The sequence below is a fragment of the Lepisma saccharinum genome, chromosome 21 (assembly GCF_977018435.1).
Source record: "Lepisma saccharinum chromosome 21, izLepSacc3.1, whole genome shotgun sequence".
Lineage (NCBI taxonomy): Eukaryota > Metazoa > Arthropoda > Insecta > Zygentoma > Lepismatidae > Lepisma > Lepisma saccharinum.
In genome coordinates, this window is record NC_139249.1 from 35,318,498 (window position 1) to 35,331,611 (window position 13,114).

Genomic DNA, 13,114 nt, shown 5'->3' on the forward strand with positions numbered 1-13,114 from the left:
ACTTTCAAAACTTTCCAAATAAGCGAGCCACGTCGGCGAGGGCACAAGATGCGGCTAAGGGCCACGTCGAAAGCACACGAGTCATTTATAATATATCCGGATGCTTCAGGAGCAGTTAACTGACAACCCCCCCCCCCCGGCCTCACCCCTATTGCCAATTATCAATACAAACTTTACGTGGAGCCAAAATTCGACTTCGATGATGCTGTTGACGATTTTTCTACACCAAAAGCGAGAGATAAATTTTATATTAGAGGTATGCCAGGTTGCTGTTAAATAAATAAATAAATTATTGCATTTATGTGTTATCTAAAGGAATTTCCGGGTTCATTGGCATGGATGTTCTTTGTGAGCGTTCCTTCGTCGATTGATTTTGGTGTTTTATATCCACTTTATGCACAGTATGGCTAATCGGGACTGGACAGTTTAACATGAGATCCGAACCCTTATGCGCCTACACCGGGTATTGAACCCGGGACCCCTTGATTTCAAGGCGATGACGCTACGACTGTGCCATACGTCTCTTCGTCGATTTCATCATATCATTACTCATCCCCATCTTCGCGATTAGCCAAAGTGGCAGGAACTAACTAACTAACTCTCTAGCCTTCTTAAACCCGAAGGTTCATGGCTGCAGCAACACAGGCCTTCCATCTTTCCCTATCTTGAGCAAGATCTATATACTCTTTTCCATCCCTACCGATTTCCCTTAGGTCCATCTCGACGTTGTCCCTCCATCTTCGTCTTGGCCTTCCTACTGGTCTCTTACCATCAGGTTTCCCAACAAGAATCCTGAAAACTCCTCTTTCCTCTCCCATTCGTGCCACATGGCCTGCCCACCTAAGTCTTCTTGATTTAATTATTCTAATAATGTCTGGACATGAATACAAATTATGTAGTTCTAAATTATGTAACCTTCTCCACTCACCTGTCTCCTCATCCCTTTTAGGTCCAAATATTTTCCTAAGGATCTTATTTTCAAATACTCTCAATTTATGTTCCTCTTTCAATGTAAGGGACCAAGTTTCACACCCATATAATACTACAGGCAAAATTACGGTTTTGTATATTTTAACTTTTAGATTCTTAGATATTAAACGAGAAGACAAAAGTTTATGAAGAGAGAAGTAACATGCATTTCCTGAATTAAGCCTACTTTTTATTTCCTCTTTAATATAATTTTCATTTGTTAATATTACTCCTAAGTATTTGAATTTGGAAACTGTTTCAAACGAGTTGTTATCAATAATTAGATTTTGATTATTACCTAACACTTGGTTTCGGCCTGTAAGCATATATTTAGTTTTCTCTTTGTTAACTTCCAAACCTATCTCTTTAGCAGTTTTGAAAAATATTTTAGCATTATTCTTAATTGTATTCACATCATCCCCCAGTAAGTCTACATCATCTGCATATGCTAACAACTGAGTCACACCATTTAATTTTAGTCCTTCTTTAGTTTCGTTTACCTTCCTAACAGCATATTCTAAGGCAAAATTAAAGAGCAATGGAGATAATGCATCTCCTTGTTTTAACCCATCATGAATTGTAAATTTGTCAGACATATTAATACCCACACGAATTTTACTTTCTGTTTCACTGGTGCATATTTTTATCATACTAACAAGCTTCTTAGGTATTCCAAACTCTACTAATATATTATATAATTTATCTCTTTTGACCGAATCATATGCTTTTTTGAAATCAATGAATAGCTGATGGACATTTTGATTATATTCCCACTTTTTTTCAAGTGTCTGTCTGATGTGAAAAATTTGATCTGTAGTTGATCTGTTGCGTTTAAATCCACATTGATAATCACCTATAATTTCATTAGCATATGGGGTGAGTCTTGTTAAAAGAATGTTAGATAATATTTTATATGTTGTTGAGAGTAGAGAAATTCCACGGTAATTATTGCAGTTCATTTTATCACCTTTTTTAAACACAGGAACAATTATGGATTCTTTCCACTGTTGAGGGATTTCTTCTTTATTCCATATTAAACAAATTAATTTATGAATTTGACAAATTAATGAATTTCCACCATATTTAATTAACTCAGCTGGTATTAAATCAATGCCAGGTGCTTTGTTATTCTTTAGCCTTTTAATAGCATCTTTAACTTCAGTCAAGTTAGGTTCTGGGACTAAAGGTTCTGCTGTGTGTACTTCATTTACTTCTGATTTATCTCCTACATGGACATTTAAAAGGTCATTAAAGTAGTTCTTCCATCTATTTAGAATATCGCTTGGGTCAGCTAGAAAATCACCGTCTTTATCTTTTATCAAGTTTAATTTAGGTTGCCACCCCTTTCTAAACTCATTTACACCTTTATATAAATCTCTGATATTTTTATTTTTGCTGTTTGTTTCAATTTCGTTAATTTTGCTTTTCAAGTAATCTCTTTTTTTACTTCTAAACGTGCGGTTAACTTCTCGCTTTATTCTATTATAATTGTTTAGATTTGTATCATCAGAGTTATTTAACCACCTAAGTCTAGCCTGATTTCTTATTTCTATTAGATTATGACATTCATTATCAAACCATGGCTTACTTTTTCTCGGTTTATGGTATCCTATACTTTCTTTAGCTGCTGATTCTATTGCATTACGTATGTGCTCCCAATTCTTATTTATGTCTGTTTCATTTATATTTTCATCATCATTTAAATCCTGCAAAACATCAAATCTATTGGACAGTTTAATTTGGTAATCTTTCTTAATTCTTTCATCAGTAAACTTTCCTGTATCAAATTTTAGAACTTTTAGATTTTGTTGCTTATGATTTATCACTGAGAGTCTTTCTCTTAATTTAGCAATTACTAAATAATGGTCACTGGCACAGTCAGCACCTTTATGTGTACGAACGTCAATTATACTAGTATGCCTTCTCTTATCAATGAGAATATGATCTATCTGATTATGAGTTTTACCATCTGGAGAAGACCAGGTATATTTATGGATATCTTTATGTTTAAAAGTGGTACTTTTCACAATTAAATTCTTTGAGGTTGCAAAAGTAATCAATCTTATACCATTATCATTACTTAATTCATGAAGACTTTCTTTACCAATCGTGGGTTTAAATGTCTCTTCTTTCCCAATCTGTGCATTACAGTCACCTAACAGAATTTTCATATCATACTGAGAAAATTTATCAAAGACCTGTTCTAACTCTGTATAAAAATCATCTTTAGTATTATCATCTTTATCTTCCGTTGGTGCATGTATGTTTATTAAAATAATTTTACACCACCTACCCTGTAAAACTGCATATGATATCCTATCATTAATAAATTCTATTGTTTTAAGAGCCGAGATAATTCTATTATTTATGAAAAAGCCTGTTCCAAAATTATGATTTTCAGTACCACCATAGAAAAAAGTATAATTTTTAGTTTTACAATTCCCTTCTCCTGGCCACCTAACTTCCTGGACAGCTACTACATCTAATTTATACTTGACTATCTCATTAACTGTACACTGAAATGCCCCAGGCCGGTAAAGGCTCAGAACATTCCAGGTGCCTAATTTAATATTTTTCTTATTCCTAACGTAGATCTTATCCTTAGTCCAGGGACCTCCCAAAGTAGTCCCCACCCGGAGATCCGAACGGGGGACTATTTTACCTCCGGAATATTTTACCTTGGGAACATCCATGGCCTTATATTGCTGATTCTTGACATGGCTTTTTACAGTGCAGAGTTGTCAGCTCTACGCCTAACCCCCAATATGAATGGAGGAACTACTACACAAGACAAACACAAACACATTAGACAGCACAACTACTACACAAGACACACACAAACACTTCACAACTATAACACAATATAAACACAAACACACCACAACTACTACACAAGACAAACACAAACAAATTAGACTGCACAACTACTACGCAAAACAAAACTACTAGACAGCACAACTACTACACAAACATACTAGACAGCACAACTACAACACAAGACACATACATACACACCACCGATACTACACAAGACAAATACAGGGTGGGAAATAACCCCTTGCCAGGGGTCCACAGTAAAAAGCAACAACAATCAAAAAACTTGTTCATGTAGTAAAGCATATATAGGACAAACCGGAAGAAGCATGGGAACTCACTGGAAAGAGCATGGCAACGATATAAATGAACAATCACCGAAGACTGGGCTTTCCGAGCATGTTCTGGACCTGAAACCTAAGTTTAGAAAAAGGGAAGTGGTAAAAAGAGTTCTATAAACAGCCCGATAGGAACGTTAACGAGGCTGCAAATATTTGTGTTGATAGGGGGAAAAACTAAATTGTAATTTCATACAAAATAATAATTTAATCGCAAAAGCCATCTCTCTCCATAATCTTTGTTACAAAAATAAAGAACACTATGAAATTTGCATAATTTTAAGGATATCTAGACTTTGCGAGAGTGTGGCATGGCATTTTTGTGGACTGTACAATGACTCCAGAAAAGTATGGACAATCATTGGTGATTAAATTCCAACATATTTTTATTGATACAGATACACTACCGGTATCACCTAATGCTGTTATGATTTTAAGAAATCAGGATCGACATTGGCTCAGTTCTAGTAGTTATGTAACATTAAATGAAAATTACAATGAAACATTGTAAGCCCTTATTCAGAATTAAATAGATTGATAAACAAAAATGTCGAATTGTGGTGAAATCTGGAATGGTTCATGGTGAAACAAATGAAGACTACATAGTGAATCACATCATTTCTCATGCCAATATAACATTTTTTATACATTCATACAAATAAAATTGAAAGTGGCAGGAAAGAGAAGTAAAATAAACCAAATCAAGCAAACATCTAAATTAATATCCTTCTAGCATACCATACCATATAAAATGTTCATACTTTCACAATATAAGTGAATATTGTGAGGTGAGAGATATTACTCGAGCCTTGGAGATAGCTGTTGGAATGCTTTGCATAAAATTTTCTAGGTAATACCATCCCCCGACATCCCCCCACTTAGAGCAATGGTAAATATTTTAAGTAACACACAAACACATTTTTATATACACATACACACGAAATCGCTGTGAACCAACGACAAACTTTCACAATGTGTAGCGGACATCAATGTGAACAACTTTTCTTGATAATGTTTTGTTCGTTTAGGTCTCATTTCGACGCTACGAGCCCTCAAAAGCAGTATTTGTATCCTGTGTGCTTGCGTCCATACATCATATACATGGTTGCCATTAACATTTCTTTCCTGTCACAAAAGGGCTAAAAAGGGCTGAATCCCCCCCCCCAGAAATCCTACAAATATCTAATTTAAATAGTGTATAGTGGGTATTAATTGTACTTCCTTAGCAGGATTAAACATCTTGTATAATAATTTGTAAACCACTGAGAAATTCACCTTCATGGCTTTTACCCCCCCCCCCCACACACACACACAAACACTTTTTCGCCATTATTTGGTGGCTGCTCATAAGGGATGAGCCTCTCCGGAAATACAATCCTGGCTACGGGCCTGTCTCGGCAGACACACACACACACACACCATCACACACACAAAAAAGCCTGAATTTGCAAGCCGCCCTAGAAATTCCGGCCGCTCATTTACCTCAAATTACAATTCTGAGTTAGTGTATTTGTTAATTTACATCGAAGTTCCGCCACTTTCTTAGTGGCTCATGCAATTAGGATGGTTAGGAGAAATCTATGAAGAAACACAAATAACACCCATGCTCATATCGAGACTCGAACCCGGGTTTTTTTGTGGCGAGATCGAAATTCGACCACTAAAAGCACTCGGCCAGCAGAGTGACAGTTCTGAGTTCGTATCTTGTTCCACACTGGATTGCATTTTGCAGACTAACAAGGCCCTGGCGTCTGGACTCACAGCCACTATAATCCTCTGTGGCATTTGTGTTGTGTGTTATCCATGTTTGTTTTCGATTGTCCTTTCATCAATTTCATCTTCATCATTCATCATCTTCGCGATTAACCATAAGTGGCAGAAAAGTGAAGTCGTATCTTCTTTGTGTAAAACTTTTCTTAGTCACCTGGATGCTATTTTTCTACATCATGAATCAAGTAATACGTATTCTTCAACTGTAACTTTATTGCTCTTCGTAAACTCGGAGGAAGGATACATGTCCACACATCATCTGCACGTAGTCTACCTTTGCAAACTCGTTAGAGATCGCCGCAGGGGATCTCTTATCGTCTCAGCAAGGTTTTCCTACTGCTGAGTATCGCCCTGGGGGTCCCAGTGGATAATCGAGGGCTCGCATCCTGCCCTGGGATCCCCTCTGTCAAAAGCTCAGGTGAAGTCACAAGCTGGGATATGGGTTACACACGCACATCCTCAAGCTTCGCAATTCTCTTCACGCCTTGCTACTTGCGTGCATAAAAGCATTGCCATTGAAGTTAAGGGAAGGAAAGCATGTTTACTGGGATGAAAAGAAAGACAAGCAATACGTGTTACTAAGATCTATAGCCTGTATGTAGTTTTCACCAGAACTCTTCGGGTAATTCCGGCACGTCTCGTGTCTCTTCGGACAACAGTTACAATTGAACTGATACAGCACCGTCACCTCGGAGCTAATTGTAAATGCTTGAATTAAAGCCCCTATCACACGGAACTGGATTTCTATTTGGAATGCTCTAGTTGACGCTGGACTGGCTACCCATTTGCTAGTTTTCGCCTCACACGGTACTTGTTATACCGTACTTGTCGATAGTCTTTCGTTCCCATAATGGCGGCCGCGCGAGATGTAAACAACGTATCACTTCACACTTTTAAAATACGATAACTATTCAACCGAGAGGAATATCGCATCGCATTAAATGGTTTTAGGTAGAGAAGAACGGCGCTGATAAAATACATACTTTACAACGTTTACTGTACACGTATGGAAGAATATTTTAGCTTTTTCAATTGTAAACATGCCTTTCGTGTTGTATGCACTCGGAAGCCACAGACAAAAAAAGGCTACTTTACAAACTCACAGAATATCTTCACATGGCCAAACTTTGCTCTGATTGGCTGTTCCACAGAATCTAGTCGAAGAAGTTAGTAGCAATTAGAACATGTCCTATTCCTCAAAACCAGTCAAGCAGTCAGCCAGGCGGCCATGATTACTAGCCAGAAAGTCAGTTCATCGCCAACTAGGGCATTCTAACTAGAAATCCAGTTCCGTGTGATAGGGGCTTAAATTAACTTTGCTTGACCTACCCAGAATCTGACAATGATGGTGCGATCTCAATAACCACTCACCTAGCATATAGACATCGGTCGAGAGCAGCCTCCCGAAAATTTCCGAAGAAAGCAGAAGCGATCTGTTTAAAATTGCGAACACCCAATACACACATATAAATGTCTTGTGTTTCGGATTTACACGCAGTGCTCGAAAATATTTTAGTATTTTGTATTCATAATATCGTAGATTTGCACCTAAAACTGTCATAAGTAGCCTATTAACCACTTGAAGTATTGACTTTGCAACGCGAGATGTTATTGATTTTTATGGATTCGCTTAGCCTTCAACAAGACACGGATCACCAATAGCTACGAAGTATTCATGACACCAGGTCTGTTCACTATATTATCTCCTTCCACACCTCCACAGGGACATGGCGGAAGAGCATATGCCCCCTAATATATGGAAAATATTCTTGCTTACTGATATTTTAGCCTTTCTTCGTCTAAAAATCGTTTTCTTTTTTAATTATTTATCACTCTACGACATTTTCCTTTTTGTTTTTGTCTTGTTTTCTCCTTTATTCTAATTTCTACCTAAGGAACTCGTTTATTTTACTATCTCCATGTGGAGTTCCTTCTAATTTCTCAGTTTCTCCCTCTATCCCTATCCCAGATTCATTTACCTCTGTACTTTCTGTCGAGTTCATCTTTTTTCTATCTCTCTTTCTTCTCGGTTACTTTATCTTTCGCTCTCTCTATGTCTCCTGTCGAGCTCTTTTTTATTTCTCTCTCTCTCTCTCTCTCTCTCTCTCTTTCTGCTTCAGATCCCTTTATCTCTTCGCTTTTTTTCCAGTTCGCTATAAATCACTCACTCTTTGTAGTTTCCTTTCTTTCTTTTGTCTTTCTCCTTCGTAGTCTCTCTATTTATCTCTTCTTCTTTCCCCCTTGCTACTACAATATTTCTATTGTAGATAACCCTTAAACATGACACACGATTTTCAATATCTCAATTCATAATACAATGTTTATTATTATTTTAAACTCCCCTTGAAAATTCTCTGCGAGCGCTCATCCTTTAATAACTTTGCTTATTAATTATGAACCACAATAAAACTGACAAGCAATATGAACCATTAAAGAGAGTTCATGAAGCTTTTTCCACTGCTCCTAATGAAGACTCTTCCGAACCATTACAATCGATATACGCAGGCTGCTTTAAAAGGAAGAAAATCAATGAAGGGGGTGGGTAATAAATTTACGGCCCAAGCTGAGCGGAACCATAACTTGCCCCTAAGAAATATGTTGTTCGAAGCTAAAAGGACTTAAAAAATGTCCTGTTTTAATTAATTGCTTGGAGCAAGCACGAAATCCTGTGATGGGGAGACGAGAGAGAGGGGGAGGGGGGGAATTATAAATCCTAATTAATATCCTCTGAAACACTAAGGGCCCAAGGGAGCAAGAATTGGCTTCAGGGACCCTAATGATTTTCTCCAACGGATAAATGCGCGAAAGCATGTAAACAATCATAAACTCAAACAGAAATTTAAGGGGGCGAGAGGGTGTTTTCATTTTGTTTCAGGCGTTTTCTGAGACCTTGTAGTTGGGGGATGTTTTCGCAACAAATTGGCAAATTTCTAGATTTCTTATTTTATAATGATCAAAAGTATGCCCTGAGATCTAGTTATGTTGCTCGGTTGATCAAAAAGCAAGTTACAGGGTCATTAAAGTAGTTTCTTGTTCAAAAGTAGGACTTTGGGGGTTGTCAAACCAAGTCTGTTGCACTCTGCTCTATTAGAGATCGTCTCCGTTAGTCGCAAGCACCGACGCAAGTGCGCATGCGCGAACTGGACGAGTCCAGTGGCAAAATGGGTGTGACGGCTGCAAATTGAATACAAAGGATGAGGCTGGTTGTCTTTGTTCCACTTATTTCGGGTTTTAACAGCCATCCCAATCCCAATATACCTAGATAGAAAAGGTAGCGATAATAAGCAACCGAATACACGCAAATTAAATACAGCTCAAGTTTCTCCCTATTTCCCTCATTGCGTCTGGATTAGTACATTTGAGCTACGCATGTATTTTTGATCGAGGAGAATGAGCCATTTGTGTCCGGTTACATTCCCTATTACTTTACATTACATCTGGTTTGTATTACTAAAAACAAATCGGAACTGAACTTGAGATATTTTCCGAAACCTAGTTGCATATATTAGTTGTAAAATCAGAGAATATACTCAATAATATTTAGCGAGAATTTAAAAAAATAAGACAGTATCTAGTATAACAATAAATTACAATAGTAACTTTCATGGCTATTGGATAAGCTTAAAGAATCTCGTAATAGCTGGAGATAGGCTTGTAGTTCTAAACTATTTATAACTTCAATGATAATGGTTAAAAAAAATACAATTACGTCGCCATCTTTTGTTGAAGTTCCTAATAAGATGAACGCTATTATCGGTAACAATTTTCATTATTTTCCGTCAAATAAAGCTTGCATGTTTCCGTATATTTGTGTATATTATTACACATTTGTTATATTTCACCCGATGTTGTGCCATTTTAGTCAACATTGTTATGCTATGCTACTGCGGGGATGATAGTTATTAGTAGGGCTCGGATAATTATGCATTTTGCATATCGTATATGCAAATGCATATTTAAGGATTTTTAACTAAAAATGCATATTTCATATGCAGGTGAAAATGTATGAAAATAAGTTGTTGATGTGCATACTTTTGTACCCACAACCAACACCGAGCATATACTGTATTTATTTTTCTTCTCCTCGCTTCTCTTCTCTTTACTTTATCTTTCCTCTGTCTTTCTTCTTTCCTTTTTTCTGGATTGTATGAAATATGGCAAGTACGTCATTCTCACCTCTAAGCTAAGCTGCCAATGCTGCTTGCAAAGGGTTACAACTTGAAACAAGCATCAAAATTATAGAAGACATTAAAGAGGCCCTCGCCCAGGTTGAAGATCCTGTGTATGGACAGAAATTGGATGCAGTACTGAAACAGAACAGTGGGTTTGCAACAATGGTGAAAGTTTGCAATATTCTGCATATAAATGGGCAACGTGTGGATGATCTGGAACTTGATGTGTCTAACTTTGTTGCCCTAAAATACAGTCCACTTGTATCTTGCGAAGTGGAACGTGTGTTTTCTGAATATAAGACTTTTCTAACTGAAGAGTTTCAAGTTCGAAAATTTGAGACATCATGTTGTTATCAAATGCAATCATGATCTTGATCTGTAATGTATCGTGTTTCATTTAACGCATAACCATAATAATTGAAAAAAAAATTGTATAGCGAATGAGCATTCAGAATAATGCATATTCATTGCCTGGCATGTAATCTTTCATAGTTTAAATTAAACAGGTTTTTTTAAAGTGCATATTTAAGTGCATATTTTACACTTTTTTCGTGCATATTTGCATGCATATTTTGCATATTTTTAGTGCATAACTATCCGTGCCCTAGTTATTAGTAGACGTGGACAGGGGAGTTAATAGAGGCTACAGCCACTGGCGTACGCAGCAGAGACCTGGTGGGGCCACCGCCCCTTCCGGAATTTTTAGCAAATCAAAATTTTCAAATACAAGGCGTAAAGAACTCGGGAAGAGCCCAAGTGGTGAATGCCTCCCACCACCTTAGAATTACCCCGGATTATAATTTTTGGCCTTGAATAACTTTTAAAACAAAGGTTAATGCTGGGACTTAGGAAATATATTATGGCGTGTCCTGCTACAATCCTCCCTACAACACCGCTTTACACCTATACACTTCCAGCCTCCCCCCTCTAAAAAAAAATCCTGCGCACGCCAGTGATAACAACACCCTTCCTCATCGAAAACCTGCCATTCAGCCAAGTCAAATTGTGGTTAAAATTAACCAAATAAAGACACTTCAAATAACAAAGCACGACCTATTGTGGAAAGTTCAAACAATCTCAAATATTCACAGTAATTACTGGTAACACTGTTAAGCCTTGCTTCCATGTTAATAAAACATTAAAATACTGACCAAGGCAGAATTTATTGTATAAAAAAATATATACACTAAATTATTTATTGTAAATTATTGTAAAAATGTAAATTGATTCTAGTGTGAATTTTCGTCTGAAGAAGACCCTGATAGAGGGTGAAAACGTTAACTTTTTTAGTGAATATATTTTGTAATACAATAAATTCTGCCTTGGTCAGTATTTTAATGTTTTAGTAATTACTGATGAAGACTGTCCACCATTTGGAAAGAGTGTGCCATCTTCGATATATATTTCTGAAGTCTTTGAAATCATGTAGTGTAAGACCTATCAGACATGCGGGTTTAGACATATTTTAGGGATGTTATTTTCAAAGAATTTCCAGACAAACACCCAAAATGGTGTCAAATAACAAAATGGATGTTTAGTTTTGGAATGCGAAAGTCATGAAATGACAAAAGACTTCAAGTGAAATGCTTCAAGTGAAAGGTGAAGAACGCATAAGGAGAACTGAATGTGTCGTTAGAGGAAATATTTCATAGGATTCGACTGGGAAGGTAGGCGATCGATTCAAAATGGTGGTCTCGATTCAAAATGGCCGACGCACTGTCTCTGGTACTTGCTTGAGGATGATTAGGCTTAGCTTAATATTTCAACCTTGGCTTCTCATATACTTGTCTCGAACTGCGAAAGTGTATTGGCGAATGATTCAAAATGGTGGACTAGATTCAAAATGGTCGACGCACGGTTTCTGGAACTTTCGTGGGGATAATTAAGCTTTGCTTAACATTTCACCATGCCATCTCATATCCCTGCTTCGAACTGCGAAAGTGTATAGAAGACAAATGATTCAAAATGGTGCACTCGATTCAAAATGGCCGACGCAGCATTTCTAGCACTTTCGTGGGGATAATTAAGTTTCCCTTAACATTTCCACCTTGCCATCTCATATACTTGCCTGGAACAGCGATTTCATCGAACTGTGAAGGTGTATGAGCTCAGGAGACACGAGTTGCAGGAGGAAGAAGACACAGTCCAACGGCAAAACCCGGGTTGAAACCTTGCAGTAAGGATCGATAAACGAGCTTGAAATTTAATTTAATTGACGCAAGAGAAGCGGGTCGTAAATAGGAGGAGAGGAGGAGAACAAGAGAGAGAGAGAGAGACTTGAGGGATGTTGCAAAGGATGGCAAGGACAAAGCTGCTCGCTGGAGTGTTGGCAGTTTGACTGTAATTGATTGAGTTACCGGGTAACAGATTGTGAAGAGGAAGGGAGGTTAATAGACTTGACGGAGTCTATGAAAAAGGTAAATCTGTTTCTTTCTCCTCCTCTTTGCCCTCCCCCTTCATCCTCTCTGGCCTCCGTCAGCACCGGAGGAGACGGAGTGAAATTGCTGCAACGGGAAAACGGAATCCGAGATGTCAGTCCACACTTCAGTGCGGTACGCGAAAGTTAAGCAGACAATGGAACGGAAGGTAAACTTTATTTTCCCATTCCAGGGGTAAACTTTTCCGTATTTGGAGCTTAATTTCGACAGGAGTTTGGAAAAGTCGGCTGAAATTATTGATGTGATTAATACAGTCATTGTTGTAATTTTCTATTGCTATTATTATTATTATTATTACAGTAGCATTATAAGTAGCCGTTGTCGTAGTACTTTATCCATTTGTCCCGGCCATTTTAGAGGTGATGTGATCAGCACCACTCTCCGTCTCGCAAGTACACACTTATTACAGGTTCAGTCAACCCCACGGCCCCTTGAAAATCCCCTAACTGAAATCAGCCAGCCCGGGAATCGAACCCGGGTCTCCTGTGTCCTAGACAGACGCCCGTACCGCTCAGCGGCTAACAGAAAAATGCATGAAAAGTAATAGATTTATTGATTTCTTATTTGAAGTCCACTTTATGTACAGGTAGGATAATCGGGACCAACCGAATCA